Source organism: Diadema antillarum, unplaced genomic scaffold, assembly GCF_040938485.1.
Source record: "Diadema antillarum isolate AM-2024a unplaced genomic scaffold, OU_Dant_1.0 scf00000134, whole genome shotgun sequence".
NCBI lineage: Eukaryota > Metazoa > Echinodermata > Echinoidea > Diadematoida > Diadematidae > Diadema > Diadema antillarum.
In genome coordinates, this window is record NW_027271023.1 from 4,698,278 (window position 1) to 4,711,757 (window position 13,480).

The 13,480-nt window shown below is 36.3% G+C and overlaps 1 pseudogene; it reads left to right on the top strand.

The window, feature by feature from the left end:
- Positions 1–13,480, top strand: part of LOC139720863 (leucine-rich repeat-containing protein 71-like) — a 112,242-nt pseudogene that overhangs the window by 76,242 nt on the left and 22,520 nt on the right.

Below are 13,480 nucleotides of genomic sequence, written 5' to 3' on the forward strand. Positions count from 1 at the left end.
CAAGGAAACTGAGATAAGATACAATGCATCAGATATGACCTGAGAAAATCGACAAGTTGAATGAGACAGAAAGAAGCGTAGGTGAGCAGTAAGAATAAAGCTTTTTGGCAGCCTGGGATGACGTACAGCGTGCATTTATGCTGAGTAAAAGCAGGGCAGATCAAAAAGATAGTAGGTTTTGCAAAAGTACATTTTAGGAGAGAAGAGCACAATAAACTCACTACCATGATGGTCTCAACTGAAGATGCAGCATCATCTTGGAATATTAAAGTACAGGCCTCAGCCTAGTTTTAATTGTTTTTATGAGATATTATGCATACAATTTAGATATTTACAAATGTACACGTATGCATCTTGCTTGGATTGGTCATGTCTTCAAAAGCATGCCCGAGTCAGAAATGTTTCTTTCATTATTTTTAGAAAAAAAAAAAAGCTTGTTTTGGTAAGAAGCAGGGTTGATGCTCCGATGGTTGACATTTGCCGGATGGTACCGTCAAATGTCATTGATCTGTCGCCTCCACGCACCCTCTTATGGATGTGTGCAGCCAATAAGCCTCTCAGTCCCCCAGGTTTACGGCTTGCCTCCCTCTCCCCAGGAGTCCTGTTGTCCCACATATATCCCTCAAACGGGAAGACAAAAAAGACGAAGAGTTGTGAGAAGGAGAAACACAGGTGGACAGAGAGACAGACAAGACAAAACAAAACAGAAAAGTTTTAGAGAGACAGCATACTATTGTGACTGTGAGAGATGAAATGGGAGAGAGACAACATACATTTGTACACATTGAGACATTGAGACTGGAGATAAAGGTAAAGCCATGGAAAAACTGGAAAGAGAGTGCATACCTCTGCCAAGCAGCTCATTTACACCGATGCACGCATGCTGAGAATCGCCCAATATAGAAGCTTTTTGTTTACGTAATCAGCTTCCAGCTGCGCGGCGCCTCGCCCGAGCAGAGTATGCACTTCAGTGCGCGTATGCAAACCTCAAATACGCGCAGCGTGAACTCCCAAGTTCATTGACCTTATCTGCCAAAATATAATAAGTCCTTCAAAAAAATCATTAAAAAATTCCAGGATCAGTACCAAAATTTTGTCATCTGCTCCTTGTGTCATTATCAACTTTTCCTACAAGTTTCATTTAAATTCGTTCACAACTTATTGAGTTATTTTGCACGCAGACAAACAAACAATTAAACTAACAAACCAACGGCTATGGAAATACAACCTTCTTCTGTTGCAGAGGTAGTAGTGGGTTTTCGCAAGCACGACACAGTCAGTAGTTGAGCGTGCCATGTGCAAAATTTGCTTCTGCGCATGATCAAATCTGAAAAACGTCCAGTCCTTGGGAAAACGAGTACAGTACTTGCATGGCCAAAGTACAATATTGTAGCGTTCGGTCTCGATGCCAGGGAGGATTGAGCCAGCCAGCCAGCCAGCCAGCCAATCAGCGATCTTATTGTCACGCCTCCATCCTATTTCGGGAAAGTGGAACCGCTTGGATAATGGGTACGGGAGTCCGAGTGCGGGGACTGTCACAGTTGATCGCTTTGGCGTATTCTTGGTCTTCCCGTTGTGTAGTGAAAACTCCCTAATTTACGGTGAGAGAAGAGTGAGGGGATAGAAGGCATAGACAGAGATTTGCAACCGATTACAGATGGGAGGGCAAAAGGCCCAGAGGCTGGGGAAGAAGGCTGTCACAAAAACATACCGGCCCAAATTCACCAAGATAGTGCAAACCAAATCCATCGTGGTCTAAATTTAGTCAATGACCTATTGAAAACAAGCTCAAAGTAGGCGTACCTGTCACATGCGAGTATCAGCCCGCGTTTATTATCGAATGTCTGTTGGCGTATGCGATCTGTTATATTTCACATTAACGGAAACAAAATTTGCATAATCCATGTCACTAAATCTAAACTACCTTTGTGAAATTTGGCCACTAAATATAATGTAGTAGTTGTCCCTGAACCAAGCTTGAGACAGTACTATATTTTTTTTTGTCCCCAATGCTGTGTTCAGCTGAACATGCATTTCATACATGGTGCCTCAAAGTTTTCCAATTCTGCAGAAGATTTTGAAAAAAAAGAATAAAATTATCTTATGTCCATACAAGAGTATACTGTATACACCATTTGTTTAGTGAGTCTAATTTCTTGCGAATCTGGACTTCCCTACAAATTTCATGAGTGGTTAAATTCGCATTTGTGAAGCATAGTACCGAACAGAATAATGTCTGTCACATTCATGTTGGAATGAGGGTTAATATTTTTGCATATTTTTAAGTTCGCAAATAGCACCTGACTCAAGAAATTCGTGAAAATAAAAACTAATAAAATAAAAATTTCATGAAATATTCAGTATGTACAGTAGTCCTAATTCAGGGAGGCTTAGGGTTGATACATGTATGTAGGTACAATATACTTCATTATGCAGAAATATTATACATAACTCTTCCTGTGGTAATTCAGAAGTCATTCTCATCTATTTAGGAGTAATTCCCCTATTATCATGTGTGAATGCTGACTGTCTTGTTGTGCTTTCCATCTTGGCATTGTTTCAGCTTTATAGCAGTATGCATGATATATATATATATATATATATATATATATATATATATATATATATATATATATATATATAGATAAGTAACAAAGCTGCAACAAAGTTCATGCTGTATTCACCAACGGTTTATTTCTTCACACAAATTTTCGGGCGTCTCGCCGCCCTTTCTCAAGTGTTGAACAAGTATCAACACTTGAGAAAGGGCGGCGAGACGCCCGAAAATTTGTGTGAAGAAATAAACCGTTGGTGAATACAGCATGAACTTTGTTGCAGCTTTGTTACTTATCTTTTTATCTTGCCAACACGTGGACTACCTTATCAACATACATATATATATATATATATATATATATATATATATATATATATACACACATATATATATATATATATATATATATATATATAAATATATACATATATAGATATATATAGATATATATTTATATTATGTGTTCAGCTTTTGCAATTGTTGCATTTTTTTGTTTTTGTTTTTTAAAGAGAGAGAGAGAGAGTAGTAACTGTAGTAGAAAATGTGTGATTTTACTTTCCTGTGTAAAAGTGTGGTGTGGCTACAGTATATGTAAGCCTGGAACCTTCATAGTCAGTGTAGATAGGATAGCTTTGTGTTAAAGAGAATGTATTTTGTGAGTCATCAAACTTTCTCCTAAAAGATTCATTCATATTTATCACCTAACGGAATCAAATGTTCCTGGAGCGATTCTCTTCCAGAATAACAAGCTTGTGTACAGGTAATACCTGTTATGATACTGTGGGAAATTTCATACCTGTTTGTTTATTACTGCTTGAGAAAAGAAATAAGAATTGACCTTTGACCCTTTTCCAGGATGGCAAGAAAGACAAGGAAGAGGAGAGGAGCAAGGGCAGCAAGTCTGTTACCATGGTAACTGCTTCATCAGTGGAAAACAAAAGAAAGATTTTAACACTACTTGCAATTTTGGATTTTGGCAGATCTACTACCAAATTACTTTTGATTTGCAGCCCTATGCTGATAATTGTAGCTACCATATTACATGATCTAACTGGTCGTTGGGAAGATGCTAATGATGCTTAACTATGATTTATTGTAAAATCTGCTTGTGATTGATGCATAATTATGTTTACATTATTTACTCATTCTAATGTTTTAAAGCATTATTTATAATCCATCAGTCTCTCTGTTCATGTAAATCATTTGTTAGCACCTGCTTTCAATTTCCTGTTTAGTGCTTGTTATTGTCTTTTTGTCTGCCCTGTTTTTGTTTTTGTTTTGTTTTGTTTTGTTTTGTTTTTATTTTTTTCTCCTTATGCATTTTGCTGCATTTATTTGGTGTTTGTTTCAGTATAAAGCAACTATTACCTCCCCAAAGGAAAAAAATTGGATCTCGATTTGAACCCTTTGGATCAGTACATGAAGTCCCCTGCCTGTAGTTGACTCACTTTCGAGGATTCCCAAGCCCATTCAGGCGCTTCGCGTTTTTGCCAATGGCCTTTCAGTGTCAGACATAAATCATCTTTCTGCCTCTGCTCGCCAACAAGGAGATATAAGCTACTTCTTGCAGTTCTTGTTGTTTTTCGATGTACTGTATTGCATTGCTTGCCATGTGATTAAATGCTTTGCTAGAGCAACACCGCAAGCTTATTTCTTGCTTTACAATCTGCAGCTTGGTCATCTTTCTGCCAAAGAAAGCATTTTACTACTTTAACATCAAAAAGTAATTTGCTCTTTGTCTGGTGTTGATTAAACCTTGTTAATCATTTCACATTGCAACAAAGCAACAACAACAACAACAAAAGAAAAAGAAAAAAAGGCAAAGCCCCAAAAGCAGTTAACGTTGTTGAGTGTGCAATTACTGTATTTGATACATTACATGTATGTGCAATTGGAAGTGGCTGTTGAAGGGCAGGTGGTGATGTGTTATGTATATTGAATACTTCAAAGAATATTCATTTTAACAGGGTGCTACATAAGCACTTGCCCAATTGCCTGGGGGCAAGTAAAAATCAAAGTTGGACAAGTGTTTTGGAACAATGAGAAAAAATGCTTGCCCAGTTTTGAAGCCACTTTTTTTTTTCAGTTTTCCCCCCTACAAACCCATGAAGTCAACCATACAGAAGCCCGAAGTTCACGACTGTTCAGTGCGCAATGCATTTTAATTCATTTCGGCAACTTTCCAACAAGTATAATAAGAAGAAGTCTCAATGCAATGCAACATCGACATTTCATTGAACCAAGTTTGTTTATACCTCAATGTGTTTAAGTGTGCAAACCAACATCTGCTGTTTATCCAGATGATTGTGTTTTATCAAGCCCTTGACATACAAGTGATTTTATATATCATTTCTTTTATCTTTTGTACTTTCTTTTTGGGCAAGTGAAATTCACTTAAGACAAATATTCTGCAGCAATATGAAAATCTACTTGCCCAAGTGGGCAAGTGGTTTTAAAAAAAAATATTTTGTAGCACCTTGTATTGTAGATTTCAAGGTAAATTTGTATTAAAGAGAAGGTAATCGTTTCACACAAGCTACTGATAGTAGTAGCTCCTCTTCCCCCCCCCCCCCCTGAAGTATACTCCCCCTGTTTTTGAAGTACTGGATAATTTTCTTTTTGTTGTGTGTTAACTGTTAATAGTTATTTTGAAGGATGATGTTCTTTATTCCAAAGTTTCATCTGTCAGAAAATGAAATAAGGTTTGCTATTTTGAAGGTTTATAGATCCAAAAATGAAATAAGATTCCTTATTCCTCAGTTTAATTAATCCAAAAATGGAAGAAGATTTCATTTGTTAATCTGAAAATGTACTTTGGAATTATGAACTTCATTTTGTCTATTGAATGACAAGCCTTCAGAATAATGAACTGCTATTCATCTTCAAATAGACATACGTTTTGAATAATGAACTGTCAGATATTGATAACCTTCGGAGTGATGAACCTTAATTTCATATACCTTTTTTTTATTAACGCACCTTTGTGATAATGAAAATTCAGAATAACAACCGTTTTTTTAATTTTTGGATTAACGTACCTTCAGAAAAAAAAGAAAAAAAAAAAACAACTCCAGGATAACAAACTGTAACCATCTTGAAGGCTATGTCAGAAAAGTTTTTCCGAAATCACTTTGAAATCAGCCATGAAGAAAAGAAAAGTGGATATGTGCAGTTCATGACAATTCATGAAAACTAAAAGTAGAGCAGTCTAATGCAAAACTCATTAAAACTGGAGACACATGACAACTCCAGCTATTGCAGGTTGCTCCTGGGATGCTATGATCACTAGCAAAGAAGCCATCAGTGCTAATGTATTTTTGGTCTGATGTTGCTCACACGATTTATTAATCTATTTTTTTTTTTTGTATTCAATATGATCTTGTTCAAAGCATAACTTGCTTGTCAGAAAAAGAAGGACAGTTTTTGGTTTTTTTTTTCTGATTCATTCTGAATTGCGGCTTGCTAATCATGAAAAGTTGCAAATTAATGTCGGTTCACACAATACATGCCCAGCCATGTAGTTGCAATCACTATTCATTTTACAGCCATTTAATACTGCTTTTTGAAGTATAAATATTGTGTGTTTTTTTCTATACCATTTCATGGTGCTTTGAAGTGCTTTGCAAAATGATTGCAAGATGCCCAATGTATACACAGCCAGCCCTGGTGTGATTATTGTTGTTGGCTTTTTTTAATTAACTAGATGAAAGGGGCAAGTGCAGTTGAGACTGGCAGAGATACACCTTATTGTGCCTCAAACATGCCAACATAGACCAATATATGTATTAGTCATTAACACATGAAACTTTTAACATTAAGTACATGGTGAACCTAGAGAACTAATTTAATCCTCATTGCAAACAGCTGAATGTTCAACAAATGGCGTGTAGGAATGCAATTCCCGGTTGTAACCCATGGCGGATGCCCTGTTCCTGCGGTCGCCATCATGTGATTTCATTTTGGCTAATTGGAATTCATCATTCACTAATCCACTCAAAACTTGTTCTGATTATGCTTCTGTGATTTGATATGAAGCAAACTGGCATGAATATCAGTGATTTCCAAATGCCCACCTCAATCATGAAATCCATGTTTATTGTATAATCAAGGTACATACAACCATATGAAGCAATTTGCGTCTGTTATAGACAAATAATCTATAAAATCAGAAATGATGATCGTGGAATAGTAAAAGGACAAAATATAATATGTGTGGGAGCAAGCAATTTTGGCCTAACATCACTTTACACCTTATACATGTACTCATCCTACTTTGCGAATTCTGCTGCATTTAGAGTATAAGCCTGCGCTTTCCTGATTTAGACCTGATTTGGACGTTGACATTGTCTCCACATATTTTTGTTTATCCCAAAAGCTTGACAGCTGTTTCTGAAATTGTTAAAAGTCATATGCTGCCCAGCAGTATGGTGAGAAAATTGACTCGAAATGGAAAAGAGAAAAACAGAGACAGAGAAAAAGACAGATAGAGAGACACAGAGAGAGAGAGAGAGAGAGAGAGAGAGAGAGAGAGAGAGAGAGAGATGTCAAAAATATAATGATATATTTTTGGACCAAGAACTTGGAGAAATTTGATAATTTTTTTAAACGGTTCAAACATGTGTTTCGTTGACATGTTAGGACCATTTCCTGGCTGTTCCAAACTGCTTTTTGTTGGTGATGGTTGTCCATTGCTTGGAGTGGTAAAGATATTGCAAGTATTCAGTGTCCACTTGAGAATATATCCATATGAAAGGAATACCATACACAGCTGGATAGAGCGTGAGAGAGAGAGAGAGAGAGAGTTCATATCTGCCTGAGATGACGGTCACTGCCCGCCATCTGCCCTCGTCTGGTGGTGATATTTCCCAGAAAAACTTTCTTTCATTTAGAAAAAAACAAAACAAGCAAACAGAACTTTTATATGAAGTTTTTTTTATAGGTGTTTTTTTTTTTTTGCTATTTTCATCAATTATATGAAATTCTCTAAGAAAATCAAATGAAAAAACAAAAAAGACCTGGCTTTCTCATACTGATCTGACAATCTAACAGCATCATGAAAGATGACATATCACATGCGTAATCCTAGTATCTGCGAGCTGGCATTACGGAAACAGCCATTATCTAGTGAAAGGCATCCAATCGGCAAGGGAATGAAAGTGGGTGTTGCAATTTCCAAGCTTGTAAAGTGCACCAAATGATGACAAAATTCATGATGCAAAGTGTAATTGCTAGTCATTGCTCCTCATTGAATGGCTTGTTATAAGGTTAAAAGTCTTATACTTGCATTTGTTTTCCTTTATTTTTTTTTTCCTTTCCGATGAAATAGGATAGCAAGAAAGAGAAAGAGGAGACACAGAAAGGAGGAACGAAGAAGGATGACAAATGGAAGAAAGGTAAAATACAACTTTTGTTAAAAAACTTTGTATTGCTGCAAAGGTTTGATCTTAAAGTGAGGAAAGTTTTTAAAAGCTTTTATTTGCATCACACAGGCATTTCTGCTTTAGTGGGAGTCCCCTTATCGTCTGTCCACCCACGGGAACTATAACAATGAGTACGATGCTACTTTGACAGACTTTATGAGGGAGAAGCTCCCGACAAATGCCCACATTAAGAAGTGATATTATCTGATGGACTTGCTCCACCAAATCTGAAAGCTTATGGAGGGTTGAGCTGGGGCTCATTTTTATTTCACGGGGACAGCTTCTAGGCATGTAATAATATATTAAAGCACATATTAATGGCTTTCGGATAATGCATGAGGCGGCGAACGTGGAGAGAAAAGGGGAAAATCCTAATCTCCTCCGTAGAATGTCACTTTGGTTCTCGGTCAAAGATTCTTGAGACGCGATCATGCCTCAGAGCAAGGGGGATGCTGAAATTAATCTTGTGGTTCTTCAAAGTGCCTTCTACAATACAACATGTCTCAGTTTTGTTGTTTATTACGTGGCTATTTAGTTATTCTGTCCGTTCAATCAGGAATTATTCTGGGAAAAGAAAATGGCAGTGCGAGCTTTGCTATATTCATTTCAAATGAAAACAAAAAAGGGGGCAGTTGGTGATAGCCATTTTCGATTCTTACAGGTGTAGCAGCCACTATTTGGAAATGCAAAGTTGTGTAAACATTAAAAATGATAGCAATCATTTGTGCCAGAAGGGGTGTTACACATCAAGACATTTGCAATCATGCAAACAGCTCAGAGAATGTCTGAAGTAGGATTTACAGAAAGTTTTCCATTTGCATTTAGTTCCTTTCTAGTTCCCACGCACGCAGTGTACTTGTGTATGGCTGTCGCATCTATAGCGACTGTGGGAAACACTGAATCTTGTGCTGCCTTCGGAGATGGCAACGTGCCAGTGACATAAAAATCTCAATTTAACTCATCCTCAATGATTATGCATGTAGCAATTTGTTACTGGTGTCATTTGACGGAGGTGGCCATTGCAAGCAGGTTTGACCTAGGTTCGGCTTCTATTGTCTTCCTTTTTGGAGCACAGTATGTAATCTGCTGTTTGCAATATGACAGTGACGCAATATATCTGTTAGACAATGCATTGTTTTTGTCGGGTTTAATTTTTCAACACAATGCATTGCTGTTATTTTTTTTTTTGAAGTTTTGCATGAGTTGTTTAGACAGTATGTTGCTCTACTGGAATTTGTTTTGAGGATTATGTTATTTAACATTTTACTACCATTTCTTTTCCTTCGTTTTAGCTGCTCATCTTGCGCAATTTTTGCCTTACAAATACTGTGAATTGGGCAAAAATGATGTGCTTTTTTCCCCTTGCAGAGAAAGCTTATGAATTTCTGCCAGCAAAATTATGCATTTTGCCTCATCTAGTCAGGAGATTAGCCAAACCATGTCACATGACCTGCTCCAGAAGTTAAGAAAATCACCATAAAACGATTGTGATGTGTTCTTTGCATGCTGCCAGCGTGACCTTAAAGAATGTGTGCGACATGCGGTTTTTAACTTCTGTTTTGAATATTCATAAAGTAACATTTAGATGCATAGCATGCTTGTCATGTTGAGTTTTCCCCAGACAGGATTATTGTACATTTTATATTTTACACACTTGTCATTGGTAAGAGCTTCTAAGTGTGTATAAATCTCAATTGCTTCCAATCCACTCTTGGATCAAGAGAATCCTTTGTGCAACCATTTTTAATACCTTAAATGTCTTGACATTTGGATAATATGTCTTGCTTGTAAATACTTTGTTTTTTAAATAGACCCATTTTTGCTTTTGCCAAGCAGGTGGATTTGTTATCAAAGATCTTACTGGTTTGACATAAATGTTTTAAATCTAAATCTTAAGTGTATTGTGTAGAGTGTCTGTATTTGCTGATATTACTTTTTGTTGTATATTTTGTGAAGTAATTGTATTTTTTGGTTGTTATGAGGAACATTCGTACATTGATGTCCCATCTTGTATGATATTATTACATCATCCAATATCTGTCAAATTTCATGTGGGAAGGAAATGTGTCTGGATAATATGTCTATGAACCTGTGGTGATGTCTTTTCAATCGCATTATGGATAGTGTGAAGTTTGTTTGAATTTGTTTATATATTGACATCTCATTCCAAATATAAGAATTGATTTGTTTGATCTAGTTCGTGTTTTCATCAAAGTAATTCAAACATTCTAGATGAAGAATTTGTTTAACTGTAATATTCACAATTATGTGAGTTAGCGATTGACCAAACAATGTAATGTGTTCATGCTTCAACAGGGTACCAGATATAGTTTGTCTGTTTTGTAATAGCCTATGAGTTCAATGTACACAAATTTCTGTATGCTTTGAGTATAGTGTTAAGTTATATAAGAAAAAGACCTTTTTCTTCCTTTTTTTCACTGTTTTCCTTGAAATTGTAATTCTTGGTAATATTGACCACATTATATTCTTGTCATACACATAGAGTCAAACCTGTCTTATCAGCCGTGAATACACTAGCTTTTATGTTTGTTGCATAAATTCCGCCAAAACCTATTAAAAAACAACAACAACAAGCAAACAGAAAGAAGGCTATTAGAAAACTTTAATGAAGTTACAAGTGGTAAAGGGGAAAAAAATCCCCATATTTTAGCTGCTCGTGGAAAATTATTATTATTATTTTTTTTAAGAATAGCATGCGGTTTTAAATGCTGAATGCAAGTGTTGAAATTCAAAATAGCCCCCTGCCTGTCTATAGTGACCACTTGTGTTGTTTCCCATTGGTGGTTGCCTTTGACAGGTTTGACTGTATGTACATTTCACAGATTGTTAAAGCAATCTGTGAGGTATACAGTAATGTAACATGGCTGAATATTCCTGTCAGGGACCTTATGATGCAAGACAAAAGTACTAAACATTGCCTTTAAGCATAATATCATTATCATGAAAATCTTCTATTCATTATTAGATCTCATAATTTGGCAAGCTACTGAAAATTATTATTTTTTTTTGGTCACAAGACATTACGGTGGTAAACAGAATACTTGCTGAGCTAGGGTGACATTCTTTTTATTCCTATTTAATATTACTGAATACACCGAAGATGAATATCTTATAACAGTTGCAAGAAATGCACCACACTTTTCTGTTTTCACTTCTGTAAAACCTTTTCATTTCTTTCTTCATTAGTCTCTCTTTAGCTGTACTGCACTTTGTATGTCTGAAGAAAAAAATGAAATCATGGTGGAGAAATTGTTTTAAAAAAAAAGCACTCTATCTTTATAGCAAGACTCTTAACCCATTGAGGACGGACTGATTTTGCTACAACACACATTTTTCATAGACACCTGCCCGAGAATACTCGGGACTCGTCCTCAACGGGTTAAAGTGCCATTCTAGCTTTCACATATCTACTTCTTTAAAGAGATTGAATGCAGCAATATTAGTAGAACTCATCGGCAGAGTTTATCAAAGGAAAATCAGACAATTCGTTCAGAAGTTATGAATTCTTTAAATTTTGGTGCAACTATCGCTTAGTGAGAAGACCACAACACTTCAAGTATGGCTGATACACAGACTGTAAAGAAAATATAAAGAAGTTGAACAAGCGCTCACTTTTTCTGGCATAATGAAAGAGCACTTGACTTACCTGTCTCAGAAAGCGGGGGGAATAATATTAGGCACAAAAAAAAAATTGTTGTATTGGCTTAACCCGCCCGACCGTGAACTTTTCAGAAAAAAAAAGAGGAAATACATCGTTTTTAACGAGAGAGGGCGCGATACAGGTTTGCGAATTATCAAAAACAACAACAGCTGGTGTCGGAAAATGGCCACGCAGTACAGCGTGTCGGCGACCGGCAAGTCCGGTTCGAAGATTTTATTTAATATTATTTGGAGAATCGATTTGTCTGTGGCGCTGGGTGATTTAGCCCAGGAATTTGTTCGTTCGTATTTTGACCGGTATGTCGTGACGGCTTTTAAACCAGTGATATAACAAACTTTGGATGCAACAGACCCTCTCTATCGAATGGGGTTTTGTTAAATATGAGTTTTACACTTAAAATACAGGTAGCAAAAAAAAAAAAAAAAAAAAATCCGCCTGCCCAACCCTATTTGAAAATCTCATGTTACGCCAATACAACATATATATATATATATTTTTTTTTGGGGGGGGGGGGGCCTTACCCTAAACATATGTCAGGAAGAAAACAAGGGAATGTGTACTTTTCAAAAAAAAAGAAAAGAAAAAAGAGGAATTCTCTTTGCATTTTCTCTATATCGTGGCACATACAGTATGTGACGTCATGAACTATAGAACAAGGTAGTCTGCACAAAAACTTTAAGAATTCATAACTTTTCAACTGATCATCTGACTTCCATGAAACTTCGCTGATGTGTTCTAGTATTAATGTTGCTGCGTTCACTCAGTCTGCATGTTTATTTGGGTTTCATTCTCTCAGACCTACCGTCTCAAACTTCCATTGCAAATGCTTGCAAGTAGATTTCCCCACTGTAATGACCGAGTAGAGCAGACAACTTTACATAAATTTGTTTATTTGAAAAACCACATCAGGCCAAGCTTCTTGGTAAATTTGTATGGGTGCTACAAAACAGACTTGTAAATGTGCTAATTGAATTGTATACTACTGTAGGTGATAACAAATTCCAATTCACACATCAATTAGCTTCCCAATTTCAAATATTTCAGAACTCTAGCCAGTCCTCATGATTTTTAGTGTCAAAGCAGTTTGATGAGACAATGTGATATATAGGCCTACTGACAATCTAAGGCAGCCTTTTCACATTTTTGGCATTTGCCCTTTTATTATTTTTTATTTATATTTATCTTATTATTTCTTTTAGGGGGAGGGGAGGGTTACTGTGGTATGTCAATCTAAAATATCTCTCAGCTCTGCAAACAGCCAGTGAGATAGTAGTGGCACCCAGTGACTGTGGATCATACAGGGCTTTGTGTGAACTGGTTTTGTTGTGAGACTGACAGCTATCTGTTTTTAGAATTATTGTTGTATAGAAAGCGTTGACAGAAAGAGAGAGATATAGGTTAGTGCACCATTCTCTTTCACGCCCTCACGTGAAAAAGGAGCATTCAGATTTGTTGCCTTTTCGCAATGCATGATATTTGTCCATTTATGCTTTTAGATATCACACCCACTGAAAGAAAAAATCTTAAAAGTCGTCGTTACGCTTCCTAACTACAGGAAAATTAGATGAGGCACATTTCTTTCATTTTGTTCAATGTGTTTTACTTATCATTGTCTTTAAAACTTTTGGTTTTATAACAGTTAATAAATCTTCCAACAAGGCTTATCATACACGTACCTGTATATGGTTGCAAGTGCTTTTACAGTGTATATGCACTAATGCTTGCAAATGAATAAAAGATAAGAAATAAAAATCTCCTGTTTGGTCAAGCAAATTTCCATCCAAGAATCTCAGCACTAATCTTGGTAACTATGCATGTACA